The following is a 14932-nucleotide window of genomic DNA, read 5'->3' as shown; positions in this document are numbered from 1 at the left end:
GGACTCTCAATCAGGAGCCCCAAAGGTCTAGGGCGGGTGCGGCTGGATTCGGTTGGGATGTGGTCTGGAGAACAGAGATAGGGGATTTACAGTTTACTGCTGTTAACTGCTTTTTTCCTTTTCAAGCTCACTTTTTCCCTTTCACACAACACTTTCGAGTTCTTTTCAGTCGGAGAAGTTTTGGTATGTCTGCTGAAGTTACAGAATACGCTCATGCATCCATACATCCTTGAGAAGTGAACCAAAGTACACTCAGATGAGGGACCTTGGAAGGAGGGAACGGGTAGATCCCTCCACATTGTGGCCATCTCTTATCAGAGGTGAATTTTGTTGATAGGTCCTCACGCAGGCACAAAGGATAATGGTACTTTTGTACATTTGCCACAGCGTGTCTCAGCAACAAGGACCTCCAAGTGCTTTACATTAATTATCACATGTCATAAGAAGGAGTGTTATGCAGTCTCCAACTTCCAGGTAGATTAAAGGAGGTTACGTAGGTTTAAAAAAAATTTGGACACTGGAAATTATTTATGGAAATAGTAGCTAAGTCCATGTATACGTCAAAATGTGATATGGAGTCTCTGCTCTCCATTGTCACCAACAAGTCCCCAGAAGTCAAAACAGAGAATGGTGAAAAGAACAGATGGGAGATTACACTGAAACAAATAGGAAAGATACTCGGAAAAGAAAACAAGCAAGATTTGTAACATCAAAACCAGTGAGGTATTAGAGGTTTGGCAGAGGAATCCTAGATCCTAATGTCAAGATATATTACTAGGAGCTCATCTAATGGAAAGGAATTGAAAATGAAAATGGAATAAAAATCCTCAAAATACAAACAAAATGTAAAACGACAGACATCTCTCAAGCCTTGACATTCTAGATTACAATGCATCTCTTAAATCACAAGACAGTACTGGTTCTTCCTCCTTCCGAGAAAACATTCAACTACTTGAAAATTAAGATTTCTTCTAAAAGTCATATGTAGTTTTTCCAGAACACAGAGTACACAATTTTCCTGTCAATGTAGTTACAACTAAGAAAGCCATGCAAGTTTTAAGTGAATTTACAAAAAGAGATAATTTTCAAGTTCATTTCAACATTTTTAAAAGTTTGTAAATAGGTTAACCAACTTTTAAAAAAATTGCAGCCAGAATAAAATGTATATTCTAATTTAAAATTGATAACTATTTATGGTTGGAAAATAAAAGGGGGTTTATTATTTTATTTTAGGTTGCTTTTACACTTACCCGCCAGGCATCTTCAGTTTCCTCTGCTGTAGCTGATGTGCTCACGAAGACAAAGGCAGAATAATGAATGGTCACTATTCCACTGCTCCAAAGAAAAAAAATAATAGGGTTATCACTAACTATTACAGGAAGAGCTCAGATCCAGGACAGAGCTTCTACTGGGTGTGAAAGTTTTTACCCTAACTTAGGAGCTATAATGCCGCATTTCCATTTAAAAGTCTTCTCAATGTTACAGGCAAATTTCAAAAACGTTGATACTTCTATAACCTATGACTTACCAGACCTTTGAGAGATTTAAGTTCAGATGCCCATTTTAAGTTATAGACATCTAATTGAAAGGTAAGTATCCTCCCAGGTCTTCATTTTGTTTGAATATTTCAAATAGATTTGAACTTGCAAAGTTTCTCATGAATGCTGACTTTTATTGCAATCTCTCTCTTTCTCTTTTTCTTACATACAGAAACACACACTAGTTTACAGTTTCTAGTTAAAAAATTAAATGCAGAATTTAGAAGATTCCAAAAGTTATATAATTTGAATATTTCAAATAGATTTGAACTTGCAAAGTTTCTCATGAATGCTGACTTTTATTGCAATCTCTCTCTTTCTCTTTTTCTTACATATAGAAACACACAGTAGTTTACAGTTTCTAGTTAAAAAATTAAATGCAGAATTTAGAAGATTCCAAAAGTTATATATTCCTAAGGTAAATCCATAGAGACAGAAAGCATATGTGTTGTTTTCAGGGGCTAAGAGGAGGAGAGAATAGGTGGTGAGTGGTTAATGGGTACAGTGTTTTCTTTTGGGGTGATAAAATGTTCTGGAACTAGATAGTGACAATGGTCGTGCGACATTGTGAATATAGTAAAAGTCACCAGATTGTATACTTTTAAATGGCTCAAATGGTGAATTTTACCTCAATTTTTTTAAAAAGATGTATGTTTAAAAGGAAAGTTTGCCATTTTTCAATAATAGTATCAACTGGGATAAATGTAGGCCAAATGTGATCTCAGGAGATCTGAATCAAAAAGAAAGAGAATGTGGAAAGAAGAAAAGAGAAATCTTGTCTACTACACTTACTGGTAACTAAAAGCATGGAATTAAATTAACTTTAATGTTCTCCAAGTACAACCAGTAAATACATTCAAATTCCGTTTAATAAATGTTTTAGTTTCTCAACTTTTGCTCTAGGTCATTTCTTTTGCGGTCTAGCCTAACTCTCTCATGTCACAGTGCAAAGTCCCGTCTCTTGTATTTTTAGCAGCTTAGTATCTTTGATATAGCCAACAGATGCTTAGCAGCTTAGTATCACCACAACTATATCCCCTTCACATTTTGGAGATATTGCTCAGCCTTGCCTTCTTCAGGCTGTGTAAACAGGAATGGATTTCTAAAGTGTTCAGACATTTTCATTGGTCTTCTTGGCACCCTTCTCAATTGCGCAGTTAGCTTGCAAAGCCCTCACAGAAGAGAGCGCAGAGGACTTCATCCATCTAAGCGAAGAGTTCCTGTTATACATGCTCATATCCTCAGTCTTCTGTCTCAGACACTGTACTCTGCATACCTGTTTCTAAGCAGCACCTTGAAGCCACTTCCCACTAAGCTGACCATACATTTATACTGATGAAGTTTGCATTCTGGGCTATCAGCAAAAAATTTCAGAGTTCCTTAATGCTTCATTTAAGACACAATCCACCTGTCCAGTGTAAGAGTCCCTGTTTTCCACCTCCCTCCCAACCCCCACCTCTTATTGGTATAATTATTGTGCCTGCTCTTCTATTATTTTTTTTATTTCAGTAAATATTATTTCTACACTGCTGATTTTTTCCTCAAGTATCATAAAATGCCCAATTATCATAACATGTCAATTATGAGTACAGCATAGTAAAAGATAATGGAATCTCACTGCCATAAAATCTTAGATAATGTCCCTAGTCTTGGGTCCTTGAATCTGTGCTCACACCGACCAGTAATGTAATAAAGGAAAAACCTAGCTCTATAAAGAACACCTTTATCATGTGGTCTGCACAAAGCCCTCTTCTCTGAGGCAATTAGAAAATATTGATTTGAGTGATTACTTCAACAATGAGAACAGCTAAAAATAAGAAGGCCCCTCCCAAGGATGTCTGTCAGAAATGTTTCGGTGCAGTGTTATCTTCATTGAGTCACATGTATAACAAAAGCCACCACATATCTGGAGTACTATACTGGTGCTTATCAGAAATTATCTCATTTTATCTTCACAACACCCCTATGAAGTAACACTGTTATTATCCCTAGAGTAGACATAAAGAAACCGAGGCTCAGAGAGGTAAAACAACTCATGTAAGGTTACTCAGTGAGTCATTTTCCTAGAGAGGGATAGAGCTAGGATGGAAGCCTAGACTTCTCTGACTGTAAGGTCTGTGCTGTTTCTGCTTTGTTATTCTGCCTCTCCTCAATCTAATAAGCTTGGTACAACACAGGTGATGTCAATAAGCACAAACACAGCTCTTTCTCCCTATTGGCTCCCTTAAAGATAACAGAGACTCAGGCACCAACTGTTATGGAGGATGGCATAAAACTGGGAGGTGGGGTGGAACAATATCTGGAGATGCTGGAGAATTTCAGTGTGAATTCCAGCCCCCCTTTCAGAGCACTGTACACCTATAAGATGGATAAAATAATATTAAACAGGTTGGCAAAAAGGTCAATTTTATATTTTTATATATGAAAAGGGGAGACTAAATCAAAAGGAAATATTCTGGAGGTTTTCCGTTTTTATATTTAGACTGCTTACTGCTGAATTTTGTAATCAGTTTTAAAAGACATGGGAGTTGGGCTATAAAAAAATTTTATCTCAAAAACAGTCAAAAGGAATTTCTTGGCACTGTAGAGGGAAATAAGAGATAGAATTTTTAAAGGGGACATGATCAGTGTAGATTTTACAATATTAAGGAGGTTATTTTAAGCTATTTATAAAGCAGCATTAGATACAGATTTATTATAAGGTACAGGAGATGAGGTTTTCTATGGTACAAGAAGAAATGTATTTTTGAAAATAATTTTTCTTATTTAGAAAATGTTCTACAGAGAAGAATAACAACATTTGCATAGGTCTTTTAAGTTTTCAATGTACTTTCATGTTTTCTCACTTAATCTTGTAATAACTGTATAAGGTCTTTATCATGGACAATGTACATCAACTCAATCCCAGAGGTCCATTACTTGTGCACATGTGTGCACAAACACACACAGACACATAGGTATGGGGTGTGGGATGTGTGTGTTTGTCCTTCTGGAGGTAGGGAAGGTTTTTAGTGATAGGGTTGGCAATGAGTGGTATTATGGGCTTGGAAAGGGAACTGAGTTAAGGAGAACTTAAAGGGTTGAAGATAAAAGTGAACAGAAGAGCAGGGTTCAGAATGAGAATGGGAAGCATACATGTTGCATTATAAGAAAGCTCTGGATTAGAAATCAGGAGACAGAGTTCCATCTTTGCTAATAAGCAACTTTGTAAAGATAAAAGTGAACAGAAGAGCGGGGTTCAGAATGAGAATGGGAAGCATACATGTTGCATTAGAAGAAAGCTCTGGATTAGAAATCAGGAGACAGAGTTCCATCTTTGCTAATAAGCAACTTTGTGTCTTTGGGTAATTTATTTTACCTCCATGAAAGGTCTGTTTCTTCCTTGGTAAATGAAGGCATTAGTTGATCTTGGAGATAAAATTCATTGAAATTGTCTGTGATTCAATAAAAATAGTTATAGTGATTATTTGCCTCTTCATACTTTTCTGTATAAGGAGCATGTATATTTTTATAATGAGCATATATTACTTATATATCCAGAAAAAAAATGATTAAAACTTCTGAGGTTTTGATTCCTTTAACCACAAGAAGGCTTTTATTGTATCAGTTTATGCCACCTCAATCTTTGAATAGGGCTAACTGCAAATTTTCTTTAGGGATACTGATCCACAAAATACTAATTAAATTAAACTTTAAAAACTTAGTTGCAATAATAGTTTTGAAAGAAATCTCAGGAAAATAGGTGATGCTTTTCTATTCTTGATTTTGCACTTGAATCGATTCCATAATTATACCTCTAAGGGGATTTTAAGGTATTCAATAAGGCAACATATGATCCTTTTTTATTTTCAGAGTCCTTTTCTATCTTCTGGATCCAAATATTCATAACCTGGAAAATAATTTTACCAAATATTTGGTAACCATTTTGGTGTTTCTGCACCTAAATTAATTGCTTTTTGAATTGTTTAGTCCATCTGTTATCTGAAATGTAACAATAGATATTTCAAGTTTTGCTTCCTGAAGAACATCGCATTTATGTTTCAATATACACCTATAGATACTGATTGATTTTCAATATTCACCTATAGAGTCGCCAAAAATATAAAAAATATGTGGCTAGAATTAATTGGCAAAAATATTTTCAAGGTTTTAATCTCAATGAATGTGTCCTTGAGCTTTTAGGTTTCCTCTTAGGCTGGTTTCAACTTCTTCAAGGATGTTTTCTTAGGTTTACCCGATCCCCCATCAACACTGACTGCGAGTTTCCCCTTTTCTGTCCCCACTGTTTCCTTCTGATAGATAGTAAAGACCAATTACTATGCTGTGGCAAGCTCAGCATACTATTCATTTCTAAGTCACGAGCTGTGTGCTTTTTGTATAATCTACTTTTTATTATCCTCAGCATTAAGATGTATCCATCCTTTGAAAAAAAACAATAATGCAACCCTAGGAATTCATATTAGAAAACATTAATGTTTTGACTCATTTAAATCTACAAATGAAATACACCTAAGCTATAATTTTCAGTTTATGAGGATGAAGAATATCATTAAATGAGTTTAGATATTTTCTCTTAGTGCCAATTACTTTAGACATGTCTAATTTGTTTTTCCTTTTTATGTGCAATCTATTGTCTTTAAGGTAAGTGTGGACTGATGTAGAGTGATGATTAATTGTGTTTCAGCCCTTCATAAGGTGGACCACCACATAAGCTAAAGTTGAGCACTAAAGGTAAAGTGGTTTAGGAAAGGTTCATATTTATGTCACAAGAGTACCCTCTACACTACTTTTTAAAATGTCTCATTTACAAGCAGTTGACCAGCTCAAACAAGACTGTAATCATAGCAAATTAAGTCATCTACCTATTGTGAGTTTATACTAAGCTGGCAATTGAAAATAATCCCTCACTAAAAATCTCATGAATTGTATTAAATTGGTACCTATATTTATTTGATTACGCTATTCTGACCCCAGAGAAAATCTGGCACATTTTCTCTTTTCAAACTGTTCACATTTTAAAAAGTAAAAGTATATGGCAACTCTTCTGATTTCTCTTGTTCACATATTTCAGAGACTGCTTGGCTCATCAATGCCATTTGTCTCAAACTGCTTTGCAAACCATGACAGTAAATAAAAACACCATGGTGCAGATGTCCCAGAAGTGCCTTATTTGTGCATTTTGGTCAAATTAACTAGCTATTTTCTTCAACTAACACTTCCAGTTCTCTGCCAAACATAACTGTGCAAAGACAGTTTGGCTACACGACTAAACCTAAAAGTCCATCCACAGATATTAACTGTCAGTTCAACACACAAAGTAGTGCGTAACCATTTCTGATGTATATTTATAAAGGTTACTGTTTGAAATATTTCTCTGATAAATTTCCCTTTCTATGTATGTCCAGGTTAACTCTGAGTGTAAATATTGTTAAAACTGTCCCTGCATAACTCTGTCACCTCCTCAAGGGAAATGAAACTTCTCCACTAGAATCCGTTGGTTTTGAAATTAAAAGGAAGAAGAGCCTTCTGGTATTTATTCTAGGTTTTTGAACATAAATTTTATTTGCTGGCTCTGCTGTTAAGAAACTTGACACTATTTTGTCAGCTATTCCCAGGAACAAGACTGTAAATGCCAGACAGAGTTACCCTGGCAGCCTGCTGACCCAGGATTCAGACTCTAACTTTGGGATGAAAGGATAATTTGTAGATTATAGTGGTTTTCCTCCCTGTCTTTATGGAGGTGGTATGGCATAGGAGAGGAGTGTGCTGTTTGACACTAAACAAAACTGAATTCAATCAAGACTCTACTTCTTATTTACAATAATGAGGTTACTTTACTCTCTGAACCCTAGCTTCCTTTTCTGTAAAATGGAGATAGTAATGTTTCTTCGCATAGTTAACATAGGCTTAAATGAGATGTCACAAATATAGTACCTGGTACTTGGTGAGATCTCAAATGTTAATTTAACTCTCATCAGAATTTATGGATAGAGAACTTAGAAATCTGTTGAAGAACTGTCTTTTCACTGATCTCTCTATTTCCTGAATCTCTGTTTTACTTTTGGTAATCTGAACCCATTTTTCTCCCATCTGCAAAATCATTCCATTTGTTTACATTCAGTATTTTATTTGCATTAAAATTTTATTTTTCAAACTTTTAGAAAACTATCCTATTTATAGTGCCCAGAAGTTAATCTCATGCACGCTCCATCTCTATTCTTCATAATTTCACCGACTTCAATCCTTCCTTCTTTAAATCTTCACATTTACTAACCGGGAGTCAGAAATCTTTGAAAATTTAAGGGCCAATTTTCTTTCTGATCTGTTAAGGAGGTGGGTGGTATTGACTGGCCAAATCTCTTGCCTAATTTCAAAAACAGGAAACAGGTGGCAAATGCATGCAGACCACCTGCCCTGAAAGCTTGGGTGAAAAGGGGGAAAGAGGTTATAAGTTAGCCAGTGAGCTGAATAACTGGGACCAGTTCACCCAGACTACAGGAAGATGTGTCTGTTTTGCTTAACATTGTGTTTCTGGTGCCTAGCACAGTGCCTATCACATAGTGGTTGCTTAAGAAATGTTTGTTGACTGACTAAATGAATAAATGAGCAAATGGATACCATAGAAAATCAACCCACATATAATCTTTGGTAATGTGCTATAGATTATAGAACCTTGGTTATATCAGTTAGGAATGCTTAGTGAGAAAACTCATCCAATACTAAACAAATGAGGTTTATTACCCCCCTACAATTTAGAAAAATGAATGTGTGTTGGCTCAGTGGCTCTACGGTGTTTGGTTTACAGTCTCTTGGACTTTTCAGGGTTACAAGATTGTTATAGGAGTCCCAAGCANCAATTTAGAAAAATGAATGTGTGTTGGCTCAGTGGCTCTATGATGTTTGGTTTACAGTCTCTTGGACTTTTCAGGGTTACAAGATTGTTATAGGAGTCCCAAGCATTATATCCTTCTATAACCATGTCGAAGGCAGAAGTAGCTAGAGGTACAGGGCAGAGAGCTTCCTTTAATACCCCCTTATTTTATCAAAGAGGATAATATGCCCCAGGAGACCCCTAGGGGAATTCCCCTTCACATCATTGAAGAGAACTAGGTCACATACTTGCTTCCAAGCCAGAAACAAGGAAGACTTTCCTTGAGATCGTAGAATCTCCAACTAATACCTAAATAGGGGTTCTGTTAGCAAGGAAGGAGTAGGGATGGCTTTTGACATACTCAAACTTATTGTGACATCAGAATCACCCGGAGGGCTTGTTAAAACCCAGTGTTCTGTTGATATCCCTTGTCTACAACTAGACATAGAATTGATGCTTTTAGTTACCGCTGCTACAGTTGGATACAGAACTAAGGAAATGTTGTTTTATTAAAATGCCATGTATAGTTCAAGGAAAAAGACTCATAATGCTTCTGAATTTTCATTAGTATCTGTGATTTCGCCCGCATTTTTGAAGTATATTTGAAAGTCTTTTTGCCTTCATAAAGGGAATAAAAATCTATTCCAACAAATAGAAATAAAGATCTAGACTAATTTTGAAAACTTGTTTCTTCTATTATAAGAGTATCCTGAGTTTGTGTTTGCCCTACTAATCAACGTTCACAAGAACAAAATATGAGTAATGAATCAAAAAGTGAAAAAGTCGAACAGCTTTCTAGTATCATAGTATCATAGAAGCCCTAGATACTATATCTAGTATCTAGTATCATAGAAACCCTCAAAATAAGTAAAATCCAACCTTTTAAAATTTAATTTAGCTAAACTACTTGTTTTTGAAAACACAAGCTTGGTCTCAAGTTACTGTTTTCAGTTTAAACAAAGAAGCACAGAGTTTTCAAAAATAGTGATAAATAGGGTAGCTATGTCTTAACGGGTTTGGCTGCTTTGCAAGATTCTCCAAATCTTATTATTCTCCAAATTTCATTACTAGTAAAAATGGTGTTGCACAGTAAGTATATTATTTTAGGTGATGGGCATCAAATACCAAAACTACTAAAAATTACTTGTGTCATGTAAGGAGTCTCAGATAAAAATTTCTGTAAAAGAAAGCATCTTTCCAGTAATTTTTTAAATGAGTGTTTAAGATTATAATTTGGATAAAAGGGTTTTAAAATATAATTTGTCTATTCTCCACCATAATTGTGCCTCCAAATGTATCTGTATGAACATTTTATTAAAGACAAATATATCAGTGTAAGTATAGCTATCAAACCAGAACACTTATTTCTCCTTTTAAAAAATAACCAATGCATTTAAAATTAAAGTTTACTTACTTTTAAATGTCATATGTTGAAAAAGGCAACCACTATAAATATCTTAAGTTATTCATGAATGGGTCTTTCACATTTTTGAAAGTTTGTGCCAGGTAATGTAACAAGTTATCATCATCAAATAACTTGTTTCACCACTCTAGTAAATATTAAGCATTTATTCAGATATGAAAGTGAAGTTTACAGGATGTAAGATTTTCCTGGCAAGATTGGGACAATTCCACAACATGCAGGATGGGTGTCACCCTTACAATTTCCTAGTTAGTAGATTACATAAAATCTGGAGATTTTCAAATTTTGTTTTTTTCTCTTTTGCCTGTTTCCCTCTCTTTTCCTAGAATTTATTTTCCACACTACAATTGATTGGGTGTTATATCTTTGGAATCTGTAAGAAAATATCATTTCTGAATTTGTGCTTATGAAATAATGCCTATCTCCATCAATTTGTCCACTGAGCATCAGAACCCCTGGCTGGCAGTGGGTTGTTTAATTGATTAGTGGGCTCACTTGTTTATTTTTGATTAGTGACTTTATTTTTTTAAAGTAAGACACAAACCCAAGAAACAATTCCTATTGCTCATTGAGCATTTAAAAATTAGATCCGAGGATCATAATTGTTATGAGTTAAATAGTGTCCCCCCAAACTTCATATGCTGAAGTCCTAACCCCCAATATCTCAGAATGTGACCTTATTTTGAAAGAGGATTAATGCAGACGTAATTGGTCAAGAACAGCTCATACTGGATTAGGGTAGGCCCCTAATCCAATGTGACCAGTACCCTTATAAAAAGAGAAAATGTGGACACACAGGAAGAATGCCATGTAAAGATGAAGGCAGAGATCTACAAGTCAAGGAATACCAAAGATTGCCAACAAACCATCAGAAGCTAGAAGAGAGGCATAGAACAGATTCTCTCTTGCATTCGTCAGAAAAAGCCAAACCTGCCAAGACCTTGATGTTGGACTTCTAGCCTCCAGAACTGTGAAACAATAAATTTCTGTTGTTCTAAGCAACCGAGTTTGTGGTACTTTATTACAGTAGCTCTAGCAAACTAATACAGTAATTATCATAATTAAATTTCTTTTATCAGAAAGAAATAACATTTGACTTCCCCCAAGAACAGATGTTTTTCAGGATCAAACATAATCAAAATGGAAGTGATTGTGCTTACTGAAGCAATCCACTCATCTCACTTCTACAACTCTCCTCACAGGTAATACATTATAACAAAAATTTTTTGGAAACTAGTTACATTTTTGTTATGTTATGTATGCTTAATATTAATGTCACATATTGCAGAAATAGCATTATATTATATTGATATTGAGTATACATAAGTAATCAAGGAAAAAATTATAACACCCAATAGTTAAAATAAATTTTAGCATTACATCTAGACTGCTGAAGCTTTCATAGGCAAAAAAAAAATTAAAGCCCCTATATCCAAGATGAAAAAGGCATAATTTATCTTCAGTAATAAGAAAAATGGGAGTGATTGACTGAAGAGTAATGATTTAAGGAATTTTCTTTCCCTCTTCACAATGTTTTCTTTCTGATCTATGAGTTAGAGATTTGGATGTAATGTAGAAAATTATGTGGACACTTCTCAGATGACTAGAGGTCCCAAAACAAGATTCTAAAATCTCGAGCCATAGCCAAGACTCTCTTAGGGCATGGTAAGTCTCTTAAGGGACATTAAGCCCTCCTTGGAAAGGGGTGGTCCCCACTGAGGAGGGAAGGAAAGAGAAAGACACACACAGAAAGACAGAGAGAGACAGAGAGAGATTGTCAGTACTAGCACCATCCAAGGAAAAGAGAACTACTTGACAGGTAGTCCCTGGAAAGGTCACAACAGTAAATACAAGGACCTTTTGGCTTTGCCACACTTATCTGAAATATCCCTTAAGGCCATCCAATTCACTTTTCTTTCATCTAATTCTCACCACGTTATCTGGTACTTATTAATTTAGTATCACAGATCATGTGATACTTAATAGAAGGAGTTTTAGGGAATATTCTTTTCCCTGGAAAGGAATATACCTCTCTGCAAGTTAAAGTATCAGTGAAAATCAGTATCCCTTGAGTTTAGCAAATATGATCTAGTTATAATAACAAAAATAATAGCTAACACAGAGCACTTGCTATGTGCCTGCCAGTCCTCTAAGTACTTCACATATGCTAATTCATTTAATTCTCATAGGAAACCCCATGAAGTAAGCATGATTATTATATACCCATTTTATAGGCAAGGAAATTAAAGCTTAGATACCTGGGAAAGTTTTTTACTGAGCTTTTAGACCTGAAGGTTAAGAAACTAGACCCTTGGCCAGTAGTAATCCCCAGATGTACTCTACCTTCTTATACCTGACTTGAAATAGCCTCATCAATCACATTACAATACAAGGGAGTACCTGCACTATCTCAGCAACTCTGTAGACAGCTCAATTCTCTCTTGAAAATTAGGATAACAATAAAATCATTATTATTATTATAAACAAAATTATATCTTCTTGGAGCAACTATGAGTGGTGATTCTCCAAGCTGTCATCTACCTAGCATCCACAAAGAATACAGATAGTGTGAAACAGCTTGAATATTTAACATGTACAGATTATGTGCAATTTTGTGTTCACAGTATTACATTACTATTTTCGAAGTAGTATCGTATTCCTAAGATGTCAGTTTCATAAGGGTAAAGTTTTTTTGCAAATAAGCGCTAGATATTCAGACTGCAACTAGTTAAACTAAACCTTATCCATAGCATAAATAAGAGCCTCCACATACTCCTTGAAACCACCATAACTCTTCAAAATGTATGACTAAAAGTTAAATCTCAGGTGCTTACCTTTCTTTTATAATTCTCCAGATCTTTAATAGATGGACTGAAAATAAANAAAGTGTAAGCACAGAACAATTCCCTACATTCAACTTTTATCTTTGACCAACAAGAGTTATTTAAATTTTGTTACTCTGGTCAGAGTAAGATTTTTTTAAGCACTAAGACCATAGAATAGGGCCTTAAATATTCTGTTATGTTATCAATGTTAAATAAACGTAACGATGAAAATAGAAAGCAATGAAACAAGAAGTGAGGAAAAGTGGGAGGCATGGCTTACCAATCTCTGTGTAAAGGGTAGTTTTTATTGCCCATAAACCTTGAGACAAACAAAGAAGTTAGGAGAAGAGAGGAGAAAGGGAACAGGTGCTAACCCTGAGGCCGGGGTGGAGTAGAGGGTTGCCTTCCACAAGGTTCTGAGCAAAGCTGAGGGTGCACCTTTGCTGTCTATCAACAGATGTTTATGCAGCTCCTACTAGGTGGCAGGCACTGTCCAAGGTGTGGAATTACAGCAGTGAACAAAACAGACATGGTCTCTGCCCCCACCCCCGACGCTCCTGGAGAAGCTTACATCCGCTGTGACAAGCTCCTGGTTTGGGAATCCATTATGCTACCAGAGATGAAAAGTTGTTGAGGGGAGGACAGAGAACAGACATCCACTGAGCACACGCTACATACATATGTCTACTCCGGACTTTCCCTCAGACTCTCTTGCTCTCAAATGACTTGAGGATTTAACAAATCAGAGCTTTGAGAGCAGAAAAGAATTGTGGGTCTAACAGACAAGACTTTTTTCAGAAGCTGAAAAATCTTAATTTCCTTCCTGCTTTGGATCCTAAATAGACAAGACTACAATATAAACTATAATCAGTAGTCATAAAAATAAACATCATAGAAATGCTTAGAATCTTTGAAAGGGACAGTTTGGGCCCATAGGAGACATTCAATAAATAATTTTAGAATAAACGCTTAATAATAGTTTTAAAAACTGTCAAGAATCAACTTTATTATTTACTATTTACTGTATGACATAAGGTTATTTGAAACTGTATACAAGTGTTTGCCGTATTTTCCTTCTTAGAGGGAACAGAACCTAGACATTGCCTGGATAAAGAAAATGCTTAAAGAATTTGAGGCGGAATGCAACACTATTTTAGACAAGCACTCCAGTTTCTTACATCATGAGAATTCTTTATAAACAAACAAAAAACATAAGGTACAAGAGGCCCTTCACCTGAGTAGAATCATATTATCACAGCATAGATTCCAGGGGTGGCTGGCTGACCCTTATCTTCAAAATGAATGACACCGAGAACTGAAGAGATAAACAACAAGGCTAGAAATTATCTAGCCAATCAACAATCCTTTCTACAAATGCTGTAAGAATCAGATGGAAAGAATTTAGTTTGCTTTGTGGAAAAAATAAGAACCATCCACTGAATTTACCTTCTAATGGAATAAGCAAGCCATGTCTAGATAAGTACAGTTTAGAGAAAGGATTGTTGATTGGCTAGCTAATTTCACTGGAAGAATTCAATACTGAGGAAAAGAAATGTACTGTAGTTGTTAAATTCTCTAATTGTCAAACTTGAAGAATATCCAAGTGTCATATAAATTTCTGATGAGTTAAAGAAGACTTTGCATAAATTTAACTGTTTCTATCATCAGGAACAGTGTAAATTTTTTCTTGCCACATCCTCATAATATTATCTTCTTGCTTAATTGCCTCCTCAGTCATCTACTTAGAGCCTAGCAAAAACTGAAGGAAAAAGTTGTAATTACCTCTATGTAGGGTAAAAATCTTAGTTATCTTCCAACAAACACGAAAGGAGGAAGCCAACAGCAAGTCATCTAGGTGGGGCTGGAGGAAATCATCTCTGCTCAGGCTGATGCTTCTTTAGACCAAGTGAAGATACTAGTCATCCCCAATATAAGGCAGAGAACAAGGAGAAGATAAGCAAAAGCTCAGGACCTGGAAAATGGGAGGCTTCTGTACTTTATGAGTCTGAGCTTCATAGTAAAACTTCATTATTCTATCAATTACCATAGATTTCCAGCATGACACACCCACATTAAAATGTAAGTCCAAAACACATTCTAGTGACACATGTAACCATGCAATCATCACTTAATTATCCTTACTAGTAGAGAACAGTGGTTAAAGACAATCAAAAATATCTTTTTAAAATTCATTTTAGGGCCGGCCTGGTGGCGCACTGCTACAGTGCGCCGCTTGGGAGTGCAGCGGCGTTCCCGCCGAGGGTTCAGATCCCAC

At 35.6% G+C, this 14932-nt stretch overlaps 1 pseudogene; it reads right to left on the bottom strand.

Moving 5' to 3' along the window:
• Positions 1–10: 10 nt before the first annotated feature.
• The window catches only part of LOC103609100, a 27160-nt pseudogene continuing 12238 nt past the window's right edge, over positions 11–14932 (bottom strand).

Source organism: Galeopterus variegatus, unplaced genomic scaffold (genome assembly GCF_000696425.1).
Source record: "Galeopterus variegatus unplaced genomic scaffold, G_variegatus-3.0.2 Scaffold158, whole genome shotgun sequence".
Classification (NCBI taxonomy): Eukaryota; Metazoa; Chordata; class Mammalia; order Dermoptera; family Cynocephalidae; genus Galeopterus; species Galeopterus variegatus.
The sequence above is the reverse complement of the archived record's forward strand: the minus strand, read 5'-3'. Positions and strand labels throughout refer to the sequence as shown.